General features: G+C 41.9%; 1 protein-coding gene across 7 annotated transcripts in view; it reads left to right on the plus strand.

Annotated features, from left to right (window-relative positions):
• dlgap4b (discs, large (Drosophila) homolog-associated protein 4b) overlaps positions 1 to 25092 on the plus strand; it is a 151792-nt gene that overhangs the window by 73217 nt on the left and 53483 nt on the right. For 5 of the 7 annotated variants that reach the window (XM_020703568.3, XM_020703571.3, XM_020703570.3 and 2 more), the window contains exons 3-4: positions 10110 to 10156; positions 16015 to 16202. The gene's annotated coding sequence lies outside the window, so the exon portion shown is untranslated. The remainder of the gene's footprint in view (positions 1 to 10109; positions 10157 to 16014; positions 16203 to 25092) is intronic. The other 2 variants (XM_020703569.3, XM_078947743.1) reach the window with 1 other exon arrangement.

The following is a 25092-nucleotide window of genomic DNA, read 5'->3' on the forward strand; positions in this document are numbered from 1 at the left end:
GTTTTGTTCAAGACCTTCACACAGTTAACATACAATGTCCTTCTGTCCGCACAGTGAAGAGTCAGGCCTTTGGAATTGCAGGGATGAAGTAGCTGTCCAGTAAGTCCACCAAGATCAGGGCTCAGCCACACCTCCGGAAAGAGTTCATCGTGGACGAGAGCAGTGGTCCCGCTGCAGTAATCAACCAGGAGTTCCCTCACCCCAGCACCCAGCCTGTCCCTCCAGCGGTCCAGGAGACGACGTGCCATCCTGGTGGACCAGAGACCCAGCGAGGAACACAAAGAGGAGACGTCCGATAGATCAGGTCCCGCTGCAGCCACCAGCTGCTCCAGAGTCACAACTCCAGACCTTCGAAGGGCCAACCGAAGTCCAGGGGTGGTGTCATCGCATATGTCCAACCAAGCCCCAAAGATCAGGGGCTCTTTTAAGAGCCAAAAAAGAGAGGGAGAGTTTTTCCGTTTGACAACATTAAAAAGGTGCCAAGACTTAAAAACACCCTGATAAAAAGGAGGCAACCCACGTACATCTAAAAATTTGGTGTTCATTAAAAACAGAGCATCATCCAGCCCCAAACCATTCGCACGCCTCAAGATGCATCTAGCCAGCTCCCTCCACATCAAATCCGTCGGCCCAGTCAAAAACCTTTGTAGGAATTGTAACCTGAAGGTGGCAGTTCTGCTGGCCAGATGTACTAGGCCCTGTCCCCCCTCCTCCCTGGGAAGAAATAACACTCCCTGTGGCACCCAGTGTAGACTGTCCCAGAAGAAATTAACCAGTTTGGACTGAATCTGAGACAGTAACCCGGAAGGGGGGTCCAAACACATCAGCCTGTGCCAAAGCAGGGAAGCAACAAGGTTATTGATAACCAATACTCTCCCCCTAAAAGACATCTGGGGGAGCAGCCATCGCCATTTGTTCATCTTCCCCTCCAGTTTATGGACAACATCTTCCCAGTTCTTTTTTACAGTGACAGGACCACCAAGAAAAACTCCCAGGTACTTCAAACCATCCTTCTTCCATGTCACATTGGATGGGAGGGTTGGGAGAGCGTCCAGCCACTGTCCCACAGCAAGGGCCGCAGTCTTGTGCCAGTTAACCCTAGCAGATGACAATTTAGAAAATGCATGTATTGCATCAACCAACACATTCACGTCTGCCTGATTTTGAACAAAAACAATCACATCATCAGCATAAGCTGATAAAACAATGTTCCTCTGGAACCCAGGCAAACACAAACCCTCAATACTCTTACGGATCTTATGGAGGAGGGGCTCCAGGGAGAGAGCGTATAGCATGCCAGACAGAGCACAGCCCTGCCGTATGCCCCGACCTACCCTAAAAGGAGCACACAGACCGCCGTTCACCTTCAGCACACTCTCAGCCTCGGCGTAAAATACTTTGATTTTGGCAATGAAACCAGCGCAGAACCCAAACTTCTCCATAACTTTCCAAAGGAAGCTGTGTTCAACGCGGTCAAAAGCCTTTTCCTGGTCAAGAGAAATCAGACCTGTTCGTATGCCCAAAAGCTCAGAGACCTCCAAAACATCTCGAATTAAAAAAACGTTATCAACCATGAGTCTACCTCGGACACAGTAGGTCTGGTCCCGGTGGATGATCTGCTCCATAGCATCCCTCAGCCTATTGGAGAAGGTCCTGGATAAAATTTTGTAGTCCACGCACAGCAGAGAAACGGGTCGCCAATTCTTAATTTCTTGGAGGTTCCCTTTCTTTGGCAGAAGAGCAACAACAGCTCTGCGACAGGACGTCGGTAGAGCACCAGAGAGCAAACAGTCATTGAAAACCTCCAAGATGTCAGGAGCAAGGATGTCCCAGAAAGCTTTGTAAAACTCCACAGTGAGGCCATCGATCCCAGGGGCCTTCCGGCCCTTCATGCTCTGAAGGGCAGCAGACAGTTCAGGAAGCTGGAGAGGCCGGTCCAACTGAGAGTTCATCTCCTCGGCGACGTGAGGCAATCCACTGCAGAACTCATCCAACAGGCTGTCATCACCATCACACTCACTGGTGTAGAGTGAGGAATAAAAGTCCACAGCTCTCTGTCTGATCTCGTCAGGTTCAAGCAGCTCCTCTCCGGTATCGGACAGCAAGGAGTGCATCACCTTCATCTGTCCTTGCTTCTTCTCCAGACCAAAAAAGAAGCTAGAGGGAGCATCCATTTCAGAAACATCCTGAAACCGAGACCGAACCAATGCCCCCTGAACTTTAGAATCCAGCAGGCGCTCCAAAGTCAATCTTCTTTCTTTTAGGAGCTCAATATGCCCCCGATTTCCAGTGGACCCACTCAAAGATTCCAAGCCCACAATATCAGCCTCTAAGTCCTTAATGAATCGACAGTAATCACGCGTAACGTTGAGAGTGTACTGCTGGCACAAAAGCTTAATTTCAGTCTTACCACGGTCCCACCATTGCCCAAGAGAGCTAAAATCATGTTTCCTTAGTCGGAACTGAGTCCAAAAGAAACCTAAAACATCCTTAAAACCAGTATCAAATGTTAAAGCTGAATTAAAATGCCAATAAGCACTCTTAGGTGTAAAATCCTTCACATAAAAGACACAAACCACAAGAGAGTGGTCAGTAAAAGCAACAGGAAAAATATTACAGGACTTAAAAACATTAAGATGGTGCTTAAAACAATAAAAACGATCAAGACGTACGAGGGTCAACCTGCTCTCATACATGCGGGACCAAGTGTATTGCCGGCAGTCTGCATGCATCCTTCTCCATACGTCCACCAGGCCATGAGAGCAGACCAGCTGCCTCAAAGCGCGCTGTGAGGCCGGATGAGGCTCTGTGTGGTTTCTGTCCACAAGCTCATTTTCAGTACAATTAAAATCCCCCCCCCCAAGAATAAAAAATCCTCCGAACTGCAGCTATCCAGTTTTACACTGAGTCGTGTAAAAAAAACCTTCCTCTCAGCACCAGCAGTCGGAGCTTAAACATTCACTAAAAGCACTGCATAACGCTCAAACACTGCTCTGACCAGCAAAACCCTTCCTGCAACCAAATGTTCCACCTCCGTAGAAATTGGAGTAAACCTCCTGGAGAACAAAAAACCCACCCCCCCACTAGCTGAGGTGAGATGGCTCAGAAGGACCACACCATCCCACTCTCTGTTCCAGTCCACTTCCAGAGTGGGATCACTGTGGGTCTCCTGAAGAAACAAAACATCCAGGTGTTTGGCCCTCATGGTCTCAAAGAGCAGGGCTCTCTTCAAGGGTTCTCTGGCACCATTAACATTTAAGCTGCCCACTTTAAAGGAATCCATCAAATAAAGGGGGGAAAAAAAACAAGAAATGAAATAAATAAGCAAAGCAACAAACCCATCATGAATTTAAAAACCAAGTTGTTGTCGGACTTTCTGCATCTGTTTCCTCAGTCTGTAAACCTCCTGATCAGTCAGATCAGACTCAGCCCTGTGTTTGATGAGGTGCTTAGCAGACACATAAAAAGCTTTCAAATCAGGGAAATACGAAGGAATGTGCAGCTTCTTAAAACCTTTAGTCTGTTGCAGAAAACGTTTAAACATTTGAGCAGGATACAGCTTCATTTCCTGACTATTGGACAGCAAAGAGCTGCCCTGAGACAGTTCACTGCAGTCAGACCAGCATCCCTCACTGTCGCTGCCGTCAGACACAACCGCCCCCCCCTCAGAGACCACCCGTCTGCTGGCTTTAACGCCCACATCCGCAGACGTGGAGCCCCGCTTTCTCCGTTTCAGAGAAACCCCCACCTTCCCCGATCCACGCGCCTCAGCATCGACGTCATCGATCCCCCCTTCCAGACACGCCTCGCCGTCACCCACCACACACACTCCGGACACACCCGAACCACAACACTCAGAAGGCTCCACCGCTCCCTCATCCACACACACAGCTGAGGAAGCATCCACCCTAGATGCCCCACCAGCGACTTCCAACGCATCCACCACCTCAGTGACATTCATGACACCCTCCACCGAAACCCCTCCCTCTGCAACCTGACTCACCTGATTCTCCACCTGACCGTATCCACTTACACCTTCCCCACTCACCATGGTCCCATCAGGCTCGCCCCCCGGCTCAGGCCCGTCCTCCAAGGGCTCAGGACAGGCCGCCAGTTCCTCCGGAGGACCCTCATCCAAGTGGCGCCCCGCGGCACAGGCTCGGGGCGATCAGCGCGCAACCCACGCTGACCGTCACCCGCTCTACCTGCCGCCGCCACGCCCCCCGAGGCAGAAACGGCGCGGCGTGGACAAGCTTTAACCAAATGCCCCTCATCGCCGCAACCAAAGCATTTGAACGAGGCAGAAGTAGCAAAAAGCACGTAGTCATAATCGTCCACACGCACCTTAAAGACAGAATTCAAGTCCTCCTCCTTCTTGTGGAGGATCATAAACACATGTCTGCGGTGAGACACGACGTGTTTCAGCAGGGGGGACTTACAACCTGACAACACTTTACGCACAGGTGACACCACCTTCCCGTGTTTGGACAGTTCTCGCACCAGAAACTCGTCACTAATGAACGGAGGGACGTTAGACAGCGTGATCTTGGTCGCAGGCTGAGAGAGCGGCGTGACGGTTTCAAACACGCCATTGATGGAAATGCCCTTCTCAACCAGCGTGTTCACCTGCTCCACCCTCTCCACAAACAAAACAACGGCTCCATTCATGCGAGCAGCAGATTTAATCGAAGCGTGCCCGATAACTTCCCCCACGGCCAGAGCCACATCCTCCACGGTGTGCAGGGAGCCGGCACCTGTTTTAACGCCGTGTTTCCTGGTAAGTGAAGTGAGGGCCATGGCGTCCAGAAGAACGCCACCAGCTCCACACCCACCACCGGATAAAACCCACAAAACACCCAAAAAACAAACAAAATAAATGAACTAATAATACACCTAAACCATCAACAACTAAACACCAAAGTGAAAAAGTAAAGAAAAGAAGAACAGAAAAGGCAAATAAATCAATCACTCCTCAGCTCCTTCAATCACCCTCCTCCCACAAGAAGAAGAAGAAGAAGAAGAATCTAAGCTGGGAGTGACCAGAGGGGCAGAATGGCCCTCTTTTTATATCTACCGGGTACTGGATGGATGGGGGCTGGTGGCACTTAATATCGACGGTCGTCATCCGGAGACAATTATGCCTTGTCAAATCCAGCGATTCGGCTGCCCCCACCCTTTGGACGCCCAGCCGTCGCCCGATTTCGTACAGATGTCATCCCGCCTCACGCCCACCTGACGGCCGCTGTCTACATTCATGGCCACGTCAACGATATTCAAAAAATCGGGTGGCGGCATGAAATCCTGAAGATTCTGTTGCTGCCGCCCCCCCACAGTGGAAGTTTTATTTGTGACCGCAGCATAGATAAATACAAATATTTAATATCATTTGGGTCTTTGAAGGAACACCTGCAGTGCAAAAGGCAGCAGTGATCCCTCAGTGAAAGCTTCTAACCATAGAAAGTGGCAGAAAACTTGCAGGAGAGGCACAGTAGCAGCTTCAGAAATCAATAAACCTCAACAGCATGAAGTCAAACCAGAAACAAACTTCCACTAACAATGGGACATCGATTCCTGTGAGCGTTTTTCTGCCACCTGAAAGCCTTTTCTCAATATTCCACTTCTGTGCGTTGACCTATAACAAGAAATACAAGAGAACCTCTGAAGAACTCTGTGATGGAGCTGCATGCTGCACTCTGGTGACGATCAACAGATCTGTGAGACAAACCGCTTAGGAAAAGACCAGTGCTCATTAGATTGTTATTCCATTTTTTGCATCTATTGATCATGTTTACCACTAAATACATCATGTTTGATACATATTTTCATTAAATGGAGTTTCACACACACCCAGAGTTAGTCCGCTGCCTCCTGGAGTTCCTGTTATTGCCTCAATTCAATACAAGGAATGACTTATCAAATACGAAAGCAATTTGATTTACTATTCTTTGTTTTATTTAAACTGGGTTGACTGAATAGATTTATTTTCACTGTTAGACATTTAGTTTGAAGGCATAGGAAAAGCCTTAGATTTAAATCAATAATACATTTTAATGCAAAGATATTTTGGGTCAGAGATGTTGGAGAGAGTGGAACAGCTGATCTGATGCAGATAGAAGCAGCTTCTTTATTCAACAGAATGTTTTAGACATCATTTCTTCAATACTATGAAATGATAAACGTAATTCTACCAGAAATTAAACAAAAAAAAGTTAAAGTTCTGCTCTACGAACTTTAAAAATCTGAACCGACCTTTACTGAACCAGCTTTACATCCATTTTCAGAATCAGTTGGGATTGTGTGTGATGTGGTGCTTTAGATGTTCTGTGTTTTGTGCTTAACCAGTCACACAGCCACAGAAAACATGACACATTCAGAATAAACCAGATGTCCTTTTCAGTGGCTGTGAAGGAACCAAATGCAGCAAAGCCAGAGCTGCATCACCTACAGTTTAAAAATGGGTCAAAGAAGTAGGACTAATAACTAGAAGACAAAATAAAACCTAAGTAAAAAGGAAAGACACAGATGTCAGAATGGAACATCTGACCTCATGAACTCAAGGGACGTCATGAAATGGAACTTACCATTGTCATGCGTGTGGTAGGTGTATTGTCAAGTATTCTTAAGGCTAATGCAGGTTATTGTCATGCGGGGCTCTGACTGGATCAAATGAAGTGGTCCGGATCAACAGACTTTTCCAGTCTGAATGCACCCCAAGGCTAAAGACTGAACCAGAGAGATAAACCTGAACAGATAATGGTTATGCACAGCATGTGTAAAGTGAATAGAAATCAATGTTCAAACAAGAATAGTTTCAGAAACTTTTAAGTGTAGATCTGTGCATGTGTTTGTGTGTGTTTGCCTCAACACCATCAAACTATCAAGAACAAGGACACTGTAATTCTCAACTATCCAGGCACTCAACTGAACCTCAGAATCAGAAATGTTCAGTCTTTTTCTCAATTAAGGCCAATTTTCATCAAAGCCTGCATTGTAAGGATGAATGCAGTCCACCGCACTTTCCTCAGTGACGGAGAGACTTTCTTCCCGGCACTTAGCCAACATCCATAATGCATTCCCTGCATGGAGAGTGCAATCAGCAGATCCCTAAACCCTGATATCTCAATCAGTTTCCTAATCTTAGTTCTAATTTATTATTGCTTTGCCCCAACAAACCCAATGCTGTGAAGTACAGTTTGACTGCAGTTCCTCAAATGTGAGAAGTAAGGAAGTTAGTCCACACTGCTTGACGTGAATACCATTTTGAATTCAGACACGTAAAAATGACTAAGCGCCTTTCATCTGTCTTTAATTCAAGTTTATTTTATCTTTATTTATGAATTTGAAACTGTTTTTATGAAGAGAATTTATCTCCAGTGTAGCTAAAAACAAGAAGAGATCAGCTTTTATCCATTAATATTCATTGTTTGTGGCAGTGGGTGTCTGACTTACTTCATAATCGCTTTGATTCTGTCAAATAAAGTCAGCCTCTGTTGACATGACTAGATTATGTGCTTTTTTTGTTATTTAGATCCCTTTGAACAACACTTTGAAGCCAATGTGAGCTGACATTTAACACTGCGAAGAGGTGTGTGTTTGTGAGCTTGTGTCTTTGCAATTTTTCTTGACATTTTATAATAAAAGGTCACAGCACTTTTAAGATGGGTTTGTTAAGTTGGTCTCAAAGATCACAATGGCGGCCGTGTTTTCCTTCTCTTTATAAATCCTGGGAATAATAAAAAAAAAACTCTGTTTGTTGTTTATTTTGTAATGTTTTGATATGGAAAAAGTTGTGTGGCTCTTAATTTTTTTCCTTGCAAACGTTAAAGCACTCCTACTTATAGGGCTCATTAACGTGTCTCTTGTATGCACAAAATGTGTCCTCCTGTTTTCTGTCAAATTTCCATTGGGGGACAGAATATACTTTTGCACAAATCATTTTTGGTTAAAAAAAAGGGGGCTATTTTTCTTAGTCCTCTTGGCAAAGATCACAAATGGAAGAAAAAAGGGATTCAGAAGGCAGATCTGTGCATTTGGAGGACATGATCAAACCTTTCCTAAGCTACGTACTCACCAGGCATTTGACATGGTTTCAAAAAAACGTGTCAAGAACCTGGTGTGTGTGTTTAGCCCTTGGTGTTCACACTGCAAAAGAAGGGCTCCTCTTTTTCTATCGTCTACTGGTCCACCACTTACTGTTGAAAGGCTTGGTACAAAATGTCAAAGCGGGGCAAATTTTGACTTGGTGTCATAGAATTTCAGTTAGGCTCAAAACCGCAATTATTTATTTCTCCTTCATGATTATTTTTTAAACGGTTATCACTTGGGTAAATTAAAATCCATATGTCACTACCAAATCAAAGTCTCTGATTGGTTCAGCTGGTTTAACTTGCAAAAGGGCAAACATTTTGTATGTGGAGCCCGAAAACAGTCTTAAAAATCTGCTCAGCCATGCATGAATGCGATAGTTTGGAGCACAGCGTGCCAATGCGTGTAACACACGTTACACGCATTGGCATGGACTTTTCATTGAAAACGACCACCTGAACATGTGGTGTCGTTGTGTAAATAGCGGTACAGAAACAACACGGCAGCGGATAAACAGGACGGCTCACTATAGCTGAACTTTTTATGCCCATAAAGTGACTTCAAAAAGCGCACCTATCTGTATCCTAATGCATAAATGTAATCTTGGACACTATTAACCCCTTCATTCCTGAATTGATTTCCAATGATATAAAAAATAAATGCTGTTTAATTCAAAGGGTTTATTATCATATGCACAGTAAAGAAACGGGTTTCCCTGCACAATGAAATTCTTTCTTTGCTGTCTGCTCCAAGTGCCAAAAGTATAGAGGAAACAAAACAATTCACTCACATCATACACACAAAAACACAAGATGTCGAGTGGCAGTTCTAAAAGTGCAAAGTAAAAGTTTAAAGACCCACTCCAATGTTTTTCATTTTTTTAACTTGTTCTTGTAACATTTTTCATAACTGATTATAACTGGCTTTTTGAGTATTTCTTTGTTCAAATCATTGTGAATCAGGAGCAGACAAAAAAAATGCCATAGCAGGAAAAGGCCTGTAGCAGGGAAGTAGGTGTTACAGTCGGCAAGCCACAAGCTCCCTGCTCTGCTCCATTCTGATGCATCCGCTTGCAGACAAATAGATCTATGGATGTACGTCTTGGTTTTTACATCCAACTCAAAACTGTACGGCTGGAAAGCTCCAATATTGTCCGCCATTTTTGTTGCACCGCTAATGTTAGCTTGGGGTTATGGTGGGCTGTAAGCTAGCAGGAAAAAGTGTAAACAAAGGGATGATGGAGAGTGAAGGCCCCAACAGTTTCACCCACAACTCAGAAGCAAATTTCTGATGAACTCTTGCCGCTCTACAGAAACTATGTCCTGGAGAAAGACAGATTTTTCGATTTTGGCTTTAAAAAAACAGTATCCTCATAAAAGGAGGTTCATGGATGTATAGAAGGAGGACATGAGGGAGGTTGATATGAATGAGGAAGATATAGGGGAGAGAGTTAGATGGAGGCAGAGGATTCAATGTGGCGCCCCCCTAAAAATAGCAGCCAAAAGACAAAAGAGAGCTGCTGTCACACTTTTTGAGGATATCAACCTTCTCTCCATATGTGTCCATCTGTCTCTTTGCAGTCGTGTCAGACTTTAATTGAGCAATTGATGCTTAATTGACAGTTTGTGTGTCTTCAAAAGAAACACTCCAGGACGACTGAGACTAAAATCCAAGGTGGTGCCTTCGTTCTTCACTCTAAGTCACTCTAAGGTGTGGGAGGAGGAAAAGAGTATAAGTAGGGCAGGAGAGAATGAGATAGAAAACAAAGCTGAACCTTCACTGGTCAGTGTCTGTGTACAACAGCCTCAGGCTCTGCCTCTCAAACTGATTATTGTTCCCTGATTTTCCATTCTGCAGGGATTCACCTTTATTTTTTTAAGAGTTTGCATGCTTTTTTTGTACATGTGGCTGCATTTTTAACGCTGTGTTTTGCCAGTGACCTTAAAGCCTAATGTTGCTGTTCTGTTGTTCTTTTTACAAGCAAATTTTGACAAACTTTCTTGCTTTTTTTTTTGGTTTTTCAGGAATCTAACTGACTGAGATGAAGACTTCTGAAAAATGAGCTGCCAATGTAAGTGTTCTGACCTCAGCAGTCCAAAGGTCTTCTAAGTCAGGGGTCTGCAGCCTGGGACTATGGAGTCACGCTGCTCTTTAATCCATCCATTGCTGATCAATGTTCCTTTAAACATAAATATTAATTATTTGAATAAATAAAGGATGTGCCGTTTTGGTTCACTTGTTTTAGTTAATACAGTTTAATCTACTGTCACAGTGGTTTATTGTTCGAATATTCAAAAAGCACATATTAAAGATAAAGTCCAAATGGTTTCCCCATTTGACCGATCCCCTTGGGGGGCAGTGAGCTGCAAACACAGCCGCGCTCTAGACCCATTAGGTGGCTTAACCCCCCCCAGTCTACCCCCTGAATGCTAAGTCTCAAGCAGGAAGGCATTGGGTCCCATTTTTAGTTTGACTCAACCATAGACAGACCTTCCAGTCTCAGGGTGGACACTCTACCACACTGAGCTGGTCTTTTCTAATCTTCATTGGCAAGCTGCTGTTCAGAGACAAAGTTCTCAAAGTATGAATTGCATTTACATGTATAGATTTTTTTACACCAGTGTTGCTGTGTTTATACTTTAATAGTGAAACAGGAAAAATGATGAAGGTCCACAATAATAATATAAATGCAATTTTTGACTTTCCAGTATTTTTAATTCAAGTAAGGAGGATCTTGTTTAATAAAGGGTGTGTTTTATTTTGAAAGGAACTTGTAGGCGCTGCCGTCAAAAATGAAAGTAAAATTGTTATAAGTAGAAAAAATGAACACAACTAAACTATGGTAAATATTTAATTGCAACATTTTATAAATGAATGTGCACAGAAATATAAATAAAGTGTATTTTTCTAAGCTGTGAACTTTGCGGTTCTCGTGAGGTTTCGGTCTGTGAGAATCTGGACCAAATGGCTCTTTTAATTCTGACAGTTGCAGATTCTTGTCTCCGTTAATGAAACTGATTAAAAGTTAGAAACACTTGTGAATGTGCCTACCTTCACCTCCCTAACCAGCTCAGCCAAAACTCATTATGAACATTATTTATTAGCAGCTTATTACTATTCTCTGCATGTACAAGCATGTCCCATGAGCAGAGGTTTAGTAACTGCAGGGGATTCCAAATTTAACCTTAAATCTCTCCGTGAATGAATGTGCTGCCTATCTTCCCAGTTGCAAGACAGTTTTAATGTGAGATTTTTTGTTGTTGTTTGTTTTATTGTAGAACCACAGCAAGACTTGTGGTTCTGTTTTGTACGAGTGAGTCCCTACCCACCTATACGTCAGAATCTGCGGCAGCTCCTCACCTCTGCTTATTGCACAGATAAGCAACTGTCGGAGACACTCTGCAGATTTTAAGAAAAGATTATAAAGCATATGAAACATTCTTTCACTCCCTTGTTATTAGATTAACATATGTAGTAACCCCCAGGCAGCGTTGTCAACACAGCCACAACATTTTGTGTTTTTATCTCCTTTTCTGTAATTGAATACAGATGGAATTTCTTAGTTCAGTCAGCTGTAAATGTATAAAACCAGGGAGCTTCCTCTGACCTTAAATTAACATACGACTCTGGGATTATGCAGTATTTTCCATTTGCTCAGTTACATTAAACTTCTGCAGCATCTGAAAAAGCAGCCCACGCCATCTCAGAAATATAGTTAACCAATACATTAATAAATAAACGTTTGGCTTATTTGGGTTCTACATGATTTACTTGGAAGCAAGCTCTCTCATCCCAAAGTGCTGAGGAAAATCCTCTCTGGTTTTCACATGAGGCACCCTGAGGCGTTGGATCCTGAAGCAGCAACATTAGGGCCTGACAACAAGAAACAGGCCAAAGTCACGTGGGCCTCCAACAGGCCTGACCAACAGGGTAATCCACAACATCAGTTGGAGTGCTTCGATTAAAAGAACATGAACAAAGTGTGTGGTGATGTGACCTACTGCTTTGAGGGGCTTAAACAACGGAGACTGATCTAAATGAATCCTCCCAGGAGCCAAAATTGATTCATGACAGACCCACTGCAATCCTCTTTTGATCTATTTTCAAATCATTCACAGGGGTCTCTTACTGTTTTTATGATTATGCATTTTTGATTATGATTATGCATTTTTTAGGCTAAATCCCAAAACACCTGTGTCGTTTTCTTGGTCATAGTCTCTGCAGAGCGGGAGTACTTCATTAGAAATTCACCTCTGAGTTGTGAGCAGAGAAGTTCGATCTAGCTTGGATTAAACAGGTATTTGAAAGGTTCTCATGGAATCCAACAAGTGAATTGATGTTAAGTTGAATTGAATAAATTGCATTTAAACCGTAATCAAGATGTGAATTTAGATTTGAATTCATTTCAGAATCTGTGTGGCTTGACACCAGTTTGGACTGACTTCAAGCCAGTTTTTCAGCTCGGCTGAAATCTCCCTCTCAGCCACTTCATGTCTTCACCAAACCCTACATTAGTAAAAACAAAAGGATGAGCCTAAAAAAGGCTGGAAAGGCACAGAGAAGCTGCAGTCCCACCAAATAATTGACACTTCAATTAGAAACCATTGTGAAGAGTCAGAACAGAACCACCAGCTGGCTGCAGAGCAGGAGATCCATTTTGGAATGAATTTCTCCTGCTGACCGCATCCCAAATTTACCCATGATTGCACTGCCAAGCAGAAAGCACAGTAGGCTTCATATATGGGCTGAATTTGGCATCAAAAAAACTACATGCAGAGGTAAAAAGTGGTTTAAACAGCGCAGAACAATGCTCTACTATGACAATTTACTGTAAATGAGAACTGGACTGAATGACCCCCTCCCTTCTGGGGTTCGAACTGCGAATGCGGTTGTTCAACATTGTACTTCAGCTTGTGATGCTTGTCTTATCTGTCTAGTTCGAATTAAAGTAATAAAACGCAATAGATAGGAAGTAGCTGCTGGTTCCAAGAGACGACAAAATCCCATAGACTTCTAGAGAGAAATAAACAGCTGTTACTCAGTCATTCCACATTCTACATGATATTCTTTCAGTAGTTTAAGTTATTTAAGTTATACAGTGGGGCAAAAAAAGTATTTAGTCAGCCACCAACTGTGCAAGTTTTCCCACTTAAAAGTATGAGAGAGGCCTCTCATTGTCATCATGGGTATACCTCAACTATGAGAGACATAATGAGAAAAAAAATCACATTATCTGTGATTTTTAAATCTTTTATTTGCAAATGGTGGTGGAAAATAAGTATTTGGTCGGTAACAAAGGTCCCACTCAGTGCTTTGTTCTATACCCTTAGTTAGTAATGACAGCAGTCAAACGATATTTGTGAGGTTTTCACAAACTGTTGGCCCATTCCTCCATGCAGATCTCCTCTAAAGCAGTAATTCTTTGGGGCTGTCGTTGGGCAACATGGACTTTCAAAGATTTTCTAAGGGGTTGAGATCTGGAGACTGGCTAGGCCTACTCCAGGACCTTGAAATGCTTCTTATGAAACCACTCCTTCATTACCAGTTTTTGGGATCGTTGTCATGCTGAAAGACCCAGCCACGCTCCATCTTCAATGCCCTTGCTGATGGAAGGAGGTTTTCCCTCTAAATCTGACCATACATGGCCCCATTTATTCTTATCAGTCGTCCTAGTTTCTTTGCTGAAAAACAGCCCCAAATTAAATCGTTTTCTATGAGGGACGTCACATTCACTCGGTCCAGTTCTTAAGTACAGTCAAGGACTGTGACAAAGATGTCAACATTACTACTTACAAATCTAAGGAGATTTTTTTTTTAAGGAACTAGAATTACTATATTTAATCTGTTTTAAACTTTACAGCCCTAAAGCATTTCAGACAAAAAGCCTTTGTCGAATCTGGAAACAGCAAACCCCACTTCCAGCACTGATCAACTGTTCGATTTAGTGCTCAGTGTGGTGCAAATCATCTCAATTATTTTTCCATTTGCTTTGGTTTGTTACTTGATTGGTCAACCACATATAATTCCTATTATGAAAGGGTGAATGGAGTCTCAGCACCAATTAAGCAAAAATCAATTTAAAGTTGGTGTTTGTGAAGTAAACCAATAAAATGATCACAATGTTACAACAGGGAAACTAAATGGTGCATGTGTAGACACAAACTCACAGACACAATCCTGCTTTATAAACCACAGCATTTACAGCGGATCTTCCAGCTCAAACAGACTTTGCTGTTTACGTTGGCATAGAAGTAAAGCTGACGCTCACAGTGCATGAGCACTCTCTGCTACAGACTCACACAGTTGTACAAATATTGCCCCTTTTCTCCAGATTCAGGGAGCTGCCAGCTGCAGAGCTGCAGTGTGGAGATAACAGGAAGCTCCAATCACAGAGTCTTCCTCACTCCGGCCTTCAACACCCCTGATGAGAGTCTTCCTGGAGTGGAGGATGAGAGGGTGTTACAGACATCACACCCACTATAGACCCCGCTGAAGCCCCTGACACCTGGCGTTCTGACAGTTACACTCCAGTTACATCTTTCAAAGATGCTCTTTTTTTTTTATCAATGACAGAGTCACAGAAAGAAGATGGAAGGATGCTCCAGTTGTACTGATGAAATTTCCCAGGAGTGCCTCAGTGGGAAAGAGCATGTTAAAAGGAGACCGAGGCTGTGACCGTCATTGATGCGTCACTACCTGTCTTCACCACCAACGCAAAAAGAATTTTCACGCAACCCTCTAGATCACAGCACAACACTTATTCAGTCTGTTGACACAGAAAAATGAAGACTAAAGACAGAAAATGCTAAGTTCTGGAAGAGCACCCGAAAGAAAACAAAATCAATAAACTAGAATAAAGTCGTAAAATGATTTGAAACATTGCTTTTTTTAAAGAATAAACTCTTGAAATTAGGAGAAAAAAGTTGTAATCTTACGAGGAAAAGCCGTGCTTTTTCAGAAATGAAGTTGGTGGTGTGACGTGTGTTCCCAACGGCTGAGTCGAGTCGCGATTAAGCGGCCACTTTAAAGGAAAAGTCCATGTAAAGGCACATCAACCCAAATTTCGGGGCTTCCGCATCCAGAACGCTAGCGTCAGCACACAAAATTTCCGGCTGTGGACAGATGTGTAGGTCGCGTGCTTTTCAAAACACGGAAGTGCTAACCATTGTAAACATGATCACAAAGGGCAGTTTAATAATTAGTTTTTTTCTGCCCGGCTTGAATTCTATGACATCAAGTCTTTCATTTATCGGAATAGAGCTGTGACAGAAAATGCCTCGAGCAGGATTCATGAGATTTGCACAACTTCAACAATTCCCATCAAGCCTCATCCCACTGTACATGGCGGACAAGCGCTAGTAAGTAGTAAAAAACAAAACAAAAGAAGAAGAAGCCCCTCCCTGTGTGCCAGGTGTGAACAACACCGGCTGAATGCGCATTCATGAGTTTAGTGTGAACGCAGCCAGCCTCCATTTACATTGCAGGCCCACGAAATCCTTATTGGATTTAGTTTATCATTGAATTCAATGTCCCATAATGCTTTTGGTCCTCAGCAACTATACCGCCGACGGTATAGTTGGTTGGTTCATCCGCCGGAAATCTTGTGGCTCAAAAATCTTTTTCTGAAGAGGCCATTGACTGTATATAGAGAAACAAGACTGAGTGATGTCCCCCCCCCCCCCCCCCTCACATTCCAAACAGGAAGTACCTCCAAGAAGCCAAAAAAAAAACATCCATAGACTTCTATGAAGAAATAAACAGCTGTCACTCAGTGATCCTCCTTGTCAGAATAACCATTCTTGCTCTGATACTTTTTTCTTAACATCCTTTTGCTAATCCTATCATCTTCATGATATTTTTTCTTTGTTACAAGTTATTCAAGTTACAAACTAACCAATCAGATGCCTCAATCAAACATTTGATTGACAGATTCTCCCGAGCCCACATTCAGTGGAAGGGGTGTGGACTTCGAACGAGCTTACTCCTGATTGGCGACAGAAGTTGCCATAGAAACGTTGACTCAGGCCGACCCGGACCAATCCCTGTCGTCTGGCTCCAACATGGCGACGTCGTGGAAAAATGGCGACTGAATTGGCTTCATTTTGCCGGAGACGGAGGTAAGGCATTTTCCAGGGGGCCCCAGCGGCTCTGTCCACTTCTCTATACACAGTCAATGTCCTCATACTTGCAGTCAATGTTGACTCCCTAAAAGACTGAGTATTTCCCTTTTTGTGAAACCAATGGGGAAGTAACCGCTGACAATGTTCTCTACGCATCTCAAGCTAAAACACAATATTGCTTCTTTTTTGTTTTTCCTTCTATTTTTCTTAAAAAACAGCCTTTTGCCTTATAATCTTGTAATATCTCAATTTATAACTTACAAAATAAAAACTTTTAATTTATAATTCATTCACACAAAATGTTGACGTTTTTCTCTTAATTTTATTGTAAATTGTTTGATTTATTCTCATTTATTTAGTTTTTTGTTTTGTTTTTATGGAGGCCCTAATACTCCGTCTGCATTATTTCACTCAGATCTTTATGTTAAGATTCCGATGTATTAAAAAGCAGAACTGCTTACTCTCAAATGAGATGTTCTGCTTCCTCTGACATACATCACATGAAAAATGTAAAAAAGAGAAGTCATTTTAGGTCAACAGGAATTCAATCGTGTTAAAAATTAATCGTCACACCGTGTTCCGTTGTCAAGGTCAGCACGCTGTTCAACCGCCAAATCTTATCTGCAGTGATCCACATCTGCTGCTGCATTAGCTAAGCTGCAGGAAGGAGTGTCAGGAGTTCAATCAAATGCCGAAAATAAGCTCACCAGAGATTTAAAAACTAGGAGGTGCATTTATAAATCTAACGCTGGAAGAAAAAGGAACACGCATTTCATTGTTTAGAGATTATTTGCCTTTTGCTGCAAATCAGATCAGTTTGTTTTCTGTTAAAAGTTGAATAAAACAATGTTTGTTTGTTTTTTTGGTGCTTTTCTTTTTCTGAGAAAGCCGAGGCAGAGAATAAATATGATGGAATAAAGAAGAAATTAGATTTTCCCGTGTGAAGATGAGCTGTCCTATTTTCTTCCTTTGTGCCGCATTGAGTCAGAAACATCTGAGCCTTAAGGGACTGTGTCGAACTCAAATTCTACATCTCAGAAAAAATTCTACTTTTCCCTTTAACCCGAGTCTGACAGTTTCAGTTCACAGCAGAGTTTCGGCATGAAAAATGTACAGAAAGAATAGATTTAATAAGTTTTAACAAAGCTGCTGCAAACCGAACACTGAGATGGAAATTTGTCAACCAAATTCTTAACCCTTGTGTTATCTTAGATGACCCCCCCCCCCTTCCATTGACGTGTTCTCCCTACCATGACAAAGGTGGATAAAGGTGGAAAGATTTCATGTAATCCATGGACACCAGTGAAGATCACAAATCATTGAAGAAAAAAGGTTCAACGTACTGTCTAGTGGGTCTAGATGACCCAACTCCCAATGGTAAAGTGCCTAGGATAGCACAAGGCTTATGCAGACAGACTTCAGAGAACCGGCTGAATTCAGGAGCATATGGGTGTGGTGGACCTTAAAGTTCTTTTGGGCCGCAGCAGTTAAGCCGTATGACAAAACATCTATAACAAAAAACGTTGAAAAGTCCACAGCTGACCCACTTAGTTGTGCTTTTGAACGCCCATAGCGCCACCAGTTGCCTGAAAGAGAAGCGGAGAGATCCCCCCCCCCCAGGAGTCAAACCGGTCGACCATTCCTGGAGTTATTTCGAAATGAACACCATATGTTCCAACAGCTGGGATTGATAATGGGAAATGATAATTCAGAAGTCTTTTGTTCTCATGGGAGTTGTTGTCTGCCTTGAATACGGCATAAGCTAATGTAGTCCTTGTCGTGTTAGGACTGGAGCACAAGTGCATTAAATGTCAAAGCGCCACACGATATGAAACCGGACGATGTTCAGCATCTCTGCCCGTCCTGCTGGCTGGTTTCATGAGGCATGGCTTATCCCTGCGCCACTGACTGGTTGATAAGTTGACAGATAGCCATTAGGGAATTACTGTGACGTCCAGTGAGGATTTACAGGCATGAATGCATTTGTGACCCACATGAGCTCCAGTGAGGACCCCTTTGTCATTTCTCCCTCATCCCATGGTGACCCGTCCCTTCCCAACAGGAAGTGACTTTTCACTCTTCTTCCTCACACGGTTGACCCCTTTTTTGGGGGCTGAGGCTACGTCTGCAAACCATGAACTATGGCTACTGTGTTTCAAGCCAAGGGCACTTTAGAGTGGAGGTTTAAAGCTTATCCTGGTGGGATTTATGGCTTGTGTCGGCTGCCGTTCGTTATAAAAAGAGCGTGAGTGACTGCTGCTCAGCACTTGTATGGCTGCCTCGCAGGCTCTTTGGAAAGATTTCATTGAGTAAGATTTAAAGGGTTGCGTCAAAGCTTGACAGTGTGTGAGCTTTTGTGCACTACCCGTGGTCAAATCCAGGATTCAAAAAAATATACGTCAAAATTTTGGCCAAACATCGTATTTAATGCTGAATGATGTCCACAGCTGTTTTAGAACATTTGACTGACTGGATGGATTAAAACAAGGAGAAGGTTTGACGGTTGAGGCCTCGCTATGAAGCATTTGGAGTGGAGGCTCACTGAAGGGTTTTTTTTGTGTGAAATTATGTGTTTGGATGTTGTTTTTGCATCTTAATATATGTACATTCATGAAAAAAGGAAGTGCCGGGGTCTGTGCGAGTGCATGCGCATCTCTGTCGGTTTGCATTAGTCATTTGGATTTGCCCTGAATCTAGAGAAAGAGGCCACAGCTGCGGACCACAACCCTCTCTGTGTGCCTCACTCAGCGAGCTGCCGCCGTCTCTCATTCCCACGTACAAAAATACACTCCAAAGTGAAGGAGGCCGTGTTACGCCTCCATGTCTCCAAGCCTAAAATTGGGATCATGTTTGAATATTTTTCCAGCTTAGACTCAGGTTCTTTTTTTGCAGGAGAGCTCACTTTAAATCAGGGTTTCTTCGAGCTTTTTACCATATTGTAGTTTTAATGATAATTTCCCACGTTGGTTTTTCCTACTGCTTGAAGGTTCTCCCACAGGGATTGTAATAAACAGCCGGGCATCTGTGCTGTTTTGCGTCTGTTGAGCTGAGCAAGTCCGGCCCCCTTCCCATTGATAAGGGCTGTCTGTTTACACACTCTCCCACTAGCTTACAGCCCCTCACACCTCAACCCAACATTACCGGTGCAACAAAAATGTCGAGCGATATCGGAGCTACCCAGCCGTACAGTTTTGAGCCACATTCCAGCTCAGAAGAGGAAAATTAAGACGTTCATGGATCTAGTTGTCCACAAGTGGAGCAGTGCAGGAAGCTTGTGGCCCACCCAGCGTATATTCCGCGTCACAAATACGATCTTTGTCCTTTTTTTATTTTTTATTTTTTAAATTGTCCTGTCCAACAGCTGAGCAGACAGATGAGAGCTGAAAGCCTCTTGTGTTTGACATATTTTACTGGGAGTTACGAAACATTTAATACACTAGGTGTATATTTAAATAAACCCCTTTTGTAATTTAGGCTAAACGTTATTGATCTTACTCATATCTGTAACAGTCTTTAATCAGATTAAAGGGGGGGGGGGGGGTAGAAACGTGAAGCAGCAAAAGGCAACAAGTTGCTGGATTTTTACAATCATTACAGTCAGGTTTATAAGTAATATAAATCCAAAAGGGGGCGGGGCCTGTCCACACACACATCCAAATGCCACAAACATGCCTGTGGGTTCCAAAAAAGCCCACATAAAAACATGTCAACATGTACAACAACATGTTAACTTATGCCTTTCGGACCAACACGTGAAATATTTCATTTAATCACTCAAACTATTTGTGCACAAGTGATATAGCACCTGTGCACAAGGGGGTCTTTATGTTCTTCTAAAGTTGGTGATGGAAAGTAAAAAGAAGGAGGGAGAGTACCCAGCCATCCCCACACCAAGACCCCCGCCGCAGCAGTGGTGGCGGCCAGCCAAGCAACCCCCCAACACTCACACGCCAGCAGATAGAGAACAACCGCCCGCCGGGCAATCACATCCGCCACCCAGGCCAGGGCCAGCAGGACCACCACGGGGGCCTCCATATCTAGAGAGCAGGGAGGCATGGGGGGATAAGCCCCAGCCCAACCAGGAGAGTCGCGCCCCCGCTCAAATACGATCTTTTTCTGACTGCATTTTCTCGTCTGCTCCAGATTCACAATGAAAAATACTCAGAAATGCAATTTTAAGATTAATTTTCCCAATATATGTCCTCCATCATCATAAAAATAAGCACAAGTACACGTTAAAAAAACGCAATTTCCATTGTACTGGGTCTTTAACTGTTGGCTCAGTTAATGGCGACTGTCCCTCACATGTTAGACAAACGGCAAGAAAAGTTGGATATATAACAAACAGAACTACTTAAATTTGAGTAATCAATGGTGGTAATGTGAAGAAGTGTTTTTCCTGTCCTGATTGTCCATTTTTAAGCTGTAGTTTAAGCAAACTACAGTCGTTGATATAATAGAATTAAGATCAGAACTAAGTGCTGTCTTTCAATGGTGTTGTCTTTAAAGCTAGTGCAAAAAACAAACTATTACATTTACAAAAAATACCTTGACTGTGGTTTGTTTCATCTTTTAGAAGCTAAGTTCAGTTTATTTGAGCTAAATACAGACTAAATTCAAGAAATGCCTCAAGCAGGAACAAAGTGTTGTAAAAGCGGATGAGTTTGGTCTTTGAACATTCAAACAGAGGAATTTCACACTTTAGATGAGGTGCTGCAAAACATTCAATAAACTGCTAACAAAGTTAGTTAATACATTTGTTAAGCTTGTAAGCAGTTTAGTAATATGGACTTTGAAGACTTTACATGTTAATAAATCTTATTAACACTTTCAGGGATTTGCAAGACAACTATAATGCTACTAAATATCTTCCTAGCATCTTACATATTAATATTAGCTATTAATTTGTAAAGTTAGTTAGTTAAACCTATTAAGCATATTTACACTTAGGCTTGTGTGAGACATCTATAATGCTAATAAATATCTCACTAGAACCCCAAACAATAATAATACTTCTTAATTTGTTAACAAAGGTTGTTAATAAATGTTATTAAGCTTATTAACACTGACACATTTGTTAGGCATCTATAAATGTATCGTTAGCATCTTAAAAACATCCTAATGATAATGCTTGTAAATGTGTTAACTAATTCATTTAATGAACCTTATTAAATGTCTTACTTACACCCTAAAAATTCTGTTATAATGCTTGTTAATGCATTGACAAAGCTAGTTAAGGAATCTTAATTTAAAGTGTTACCGAATTTCTTAAAGACCCTCTCCCATGAAAATTGAGTTTTGGGTGTTTTTAACATGTTCTTTTTAGTATTTTTCTGATGACGACGGACAAATATAAAGAAAGTTAGCTCCAAATTGTAGTATTTGATTAAGCATTTCTTTATCAACATTTTTGTCAAACAGGAGCAGAGGAAAATAGCAAGGATAGGCTCCAGCATCCCCATGACCCCCAAATGGCGCTGCAGCAGGTTGAGATGATGATGAGTGGATACATGGATGGTGCTTGACCTCCTCTATTTGTTTTCATTCCCTCATAGCATGCAGACAGACACACCTATGACATGTTTCCTTTTGAGAAGAAATTGGACCAAATTCTTGCTCATTTGCCAACGCATGTGAAACATAAGCCAGCAGAAAGCCAAAAAAACGGGAAACCATAAAAGGAACAACTGAAGTAGAGCACTGAGAGAACACAATTGGAACATTGAGATGCAGCTTCAGCTTCCACTTCTAAAGCTGACGAAGGTGCTGCCAATAAAAGCAGAGTAAAAAGGCTGCAGTGGAGTCAGACACACTTTCACAGAAACACAAATCACTTCAACAAGAGCTTGAAGACAGAGTTATGAACTGATAAAGGTTGCTTGTTGTCAGGGCAGCTGAAAAGTGTCTGTAAGGGCTGAAGCGAACAGGTTAACCGTGAAGATCTGAACACTGCTTGTTATAAAATCATCTCAAAGATTCAGACTCAAAATTGGGTTTTTGAGGGAAATGTTACAAAATTTAGGCCTTTTTAGGTTCTTTAAAATCTCTGTGTTAGAAATATCTGAAGACACGAAATCACACGAGAGAGAAATCTGTACCTTTATCTTTTTCTATATGTTTGTGCCCTGCATTAGTCAGTACTAAGTGTGTGACAATTAATTGATTAATCAATTAATGGAATTCTGTTGCTAGGATCAAACCAAATTGATCCTCCTGAGACAGAATCGAATCGATTGATATCATTAAAAATTGGTTCAAAATGAGACAAATCGATAATCGAATCGTAATTGGAAAATACCATTTGGATTGAGACAAGGTAAGCTCATTTTATTATAACTCGGAAAAAAATCACCTAACTTGTAAGTGGATTTGCCATTAATTCTTGTTTACTTGTTTGTTTGGACCCATATTTAATTTACACTTGATTATCTTGAAAGAAATACAAGAAATCTGGAAAACTTCACCTGTACTGTTCAGTACCGGGTATTTATCCCTGAGTCACACTGGTTGAAGTTTTGGCTAAAGATGTCCTGGATCGACTTTCAGGTGAGGGAATCGGATCATTCAAAATGAACCAAAGGTGAATCCAATCGTAACAAATTGAATCGAATCGCTGTCAAAATGAATCCGTACACCCGTAGGTTTTACCTTTCTGTTTTTGTGCTCATCATATTAAAGTCAAGAAAGTTTCAGTCCAACAGAATTTGTTTTGCATAATCAGCTTTTGCAAGATCAGATGATGTAAAAAAATAAAAGCTTTTGTGGATAAAAACAACTTAAAGTTAGATTTTTGACTGAACACTTGTGGGATTTTGTGAACACTCTTTTTAGAAGTTTCCTGCCCTGCAGCCTTTAGCTTTGCGGACAGAAAAGTGTGCATTTTTGACCACATTTTCAAAGACTAGCTGTTCTAGTTAACACGCAAGTATCCCTTTTATTTGTACATGCAAACTATTAACATTAAGTTACTCACACACAATGCATTAAACTAAAAGTGGAACTAAAGCAAGAGAATAACTACTGTGAAACAACTGATTTAGCAACAACAAAAAAGAGGGAGTAGTTGTCAGTTCCATTCGTTTGTACCACAACCTTTTTTTTCTTTTCAAGAAAAGATGGGCCAAAATTTTATAATTAAACCGCAAAGTTTTGACATTTTATTCCATTACCAGAAATAACTATCAAACAACTATTTCAAACATGGAGCAAATTAACGGCGTTAAAACCCAAAGCATGCCTCTTTGATGTGTTGGCTTCAAAGTCAGAAATAGTTTTGAGGACACGGAAAGTTTCCTATAGCTGCCATTACAGGCACTGAAGTGGTGCCACTTTCTTCCACCGTGGTCCTTTCTGACTAACAGTCTTTGGAGATGGGCTAAAACGAGTGGGTCATCTATCACAACAGAGGATAGCGATAAATTTATAGCTGTGAAAATAGGCCAGAGCGCCGCACTGATGGAATAGATCGGGTAATTAGGACAAGGTTAGCCTGCTTTCTACACACACTCTCTCCCACACTCGTGTGGTAAAACCATGTGTTCACTGTGATGTGGAAACGAGACGCAGAAATAATGTAAGAAGCCTTTTCAGCAGTGTTCAAATAAGCTTTCCAACAAGTAAACAGTTGGGGACATTTTGTCCTCTCTGATAACACGACGTGTTACGACGTTGCTTTATGTTTGCCCGCAGCTCACCGCTTCCTTCTCTGTTTACTTCACGTGACCACAGGCTACGGTGGCCAACTGGTTCACTTGTTCCGCTCCGGGAACAGATTGTATTCATACTGAGGAAACTCAGAGCGAAAGAAGCTCAGTCCGATTGGAAAGGAACCGAGACAACCTCAAAAGATTGGGTCTACGAGCGGTTCCTGGTCCCGGATCAGGTTCCGCTTGGGTGTAATCAAACTGAAAATTTGGTCCGGATCATCGGCTAAAACGAACTCTCGTTCACTTTTAAGTGGACCAAATGTGTCCAGTCTGAATACACCCAAAGAAAATGAGCAGCCCACTGAGCATCTTGAGAAGAAGACCCTCACGGAGTGGATGTTAGGCAGGCCCCCTGCCCCGTTCACGCCATCAGCAGACTAGTTGCAGAGGTCCAATTGCATTATGGCACATACTGCAAACCAAAATCTTATGGCATCGCTCATCATATATTGGCTGATGTAGTCAGTATCTGGATGGAGGCTCACACCACCAGCTTTAATTTTGAAAATACATGGCTTTTTCTTCTTAAAATTAAAAATGTTTTTCTTGTAGCCTTAAGACTTTATTCTCATATATTTATTCATTTTTTATTACTTTAATGGTGGCCCTACTGCTCTCTCCTATGAATGTTTAAAAAGAGTCTAGGAAAAAATAATAATAATAAAAAATAATAAAAAAAATAAGAAAACATACAGAATTTAAAGACCCACTTCCATAAATATGGTCCTTTTTTTACTTGTTCTAGTAGCATTTTTCTGATGATGTGACACTAACTACCCAAATTAAGAGTAAAATCACATTTTGCAGTATTTTTATAGTTAAATAATTATGAATCAAAAGCAGATGAAGAAATGCAATTTTAAAAAGAACATTTGCATAAAATAGAGAATTCATTGGTGCTTTAAACAGAGAGCTCTCAGCAGTGGGGATGCCACAACTCAGAAGTGAATTTTGATAAACTCCTGCCGCTCTGCAGAAACAACTATGCCCCTCAAAAACCACACAGGTTTTTTGATTTTGGTAAAAACGAAACTGCATTATCATAATAAAAAGAAAATTAAAAGCAGATCAAAAGATGATCGGAGTTGAAGTTTAACAAATGAAACTAAAAGTTTTTGAACATTGTCTTGGTCCGTAAAATCTCTTTAAGTAAGTAAATTTATGTTCCCGTTTAGTTCAAA

The sequence above is a fragment of the Oryzias latipes genome, chromosome 5 (assembly GCF_053564925.1).
Source record: "Oryzias latipes strain Hd-rR chromosome 5, Olatipes_Hd-rR_3.1".
NCBI classification, from domain to species: domain Eukaryota; kingdom Metazoa; phylum Chordata; class Actinopteri; order Beloniformes; family Adrianichthyidae; genus Oryzias; species Oryzias latipes.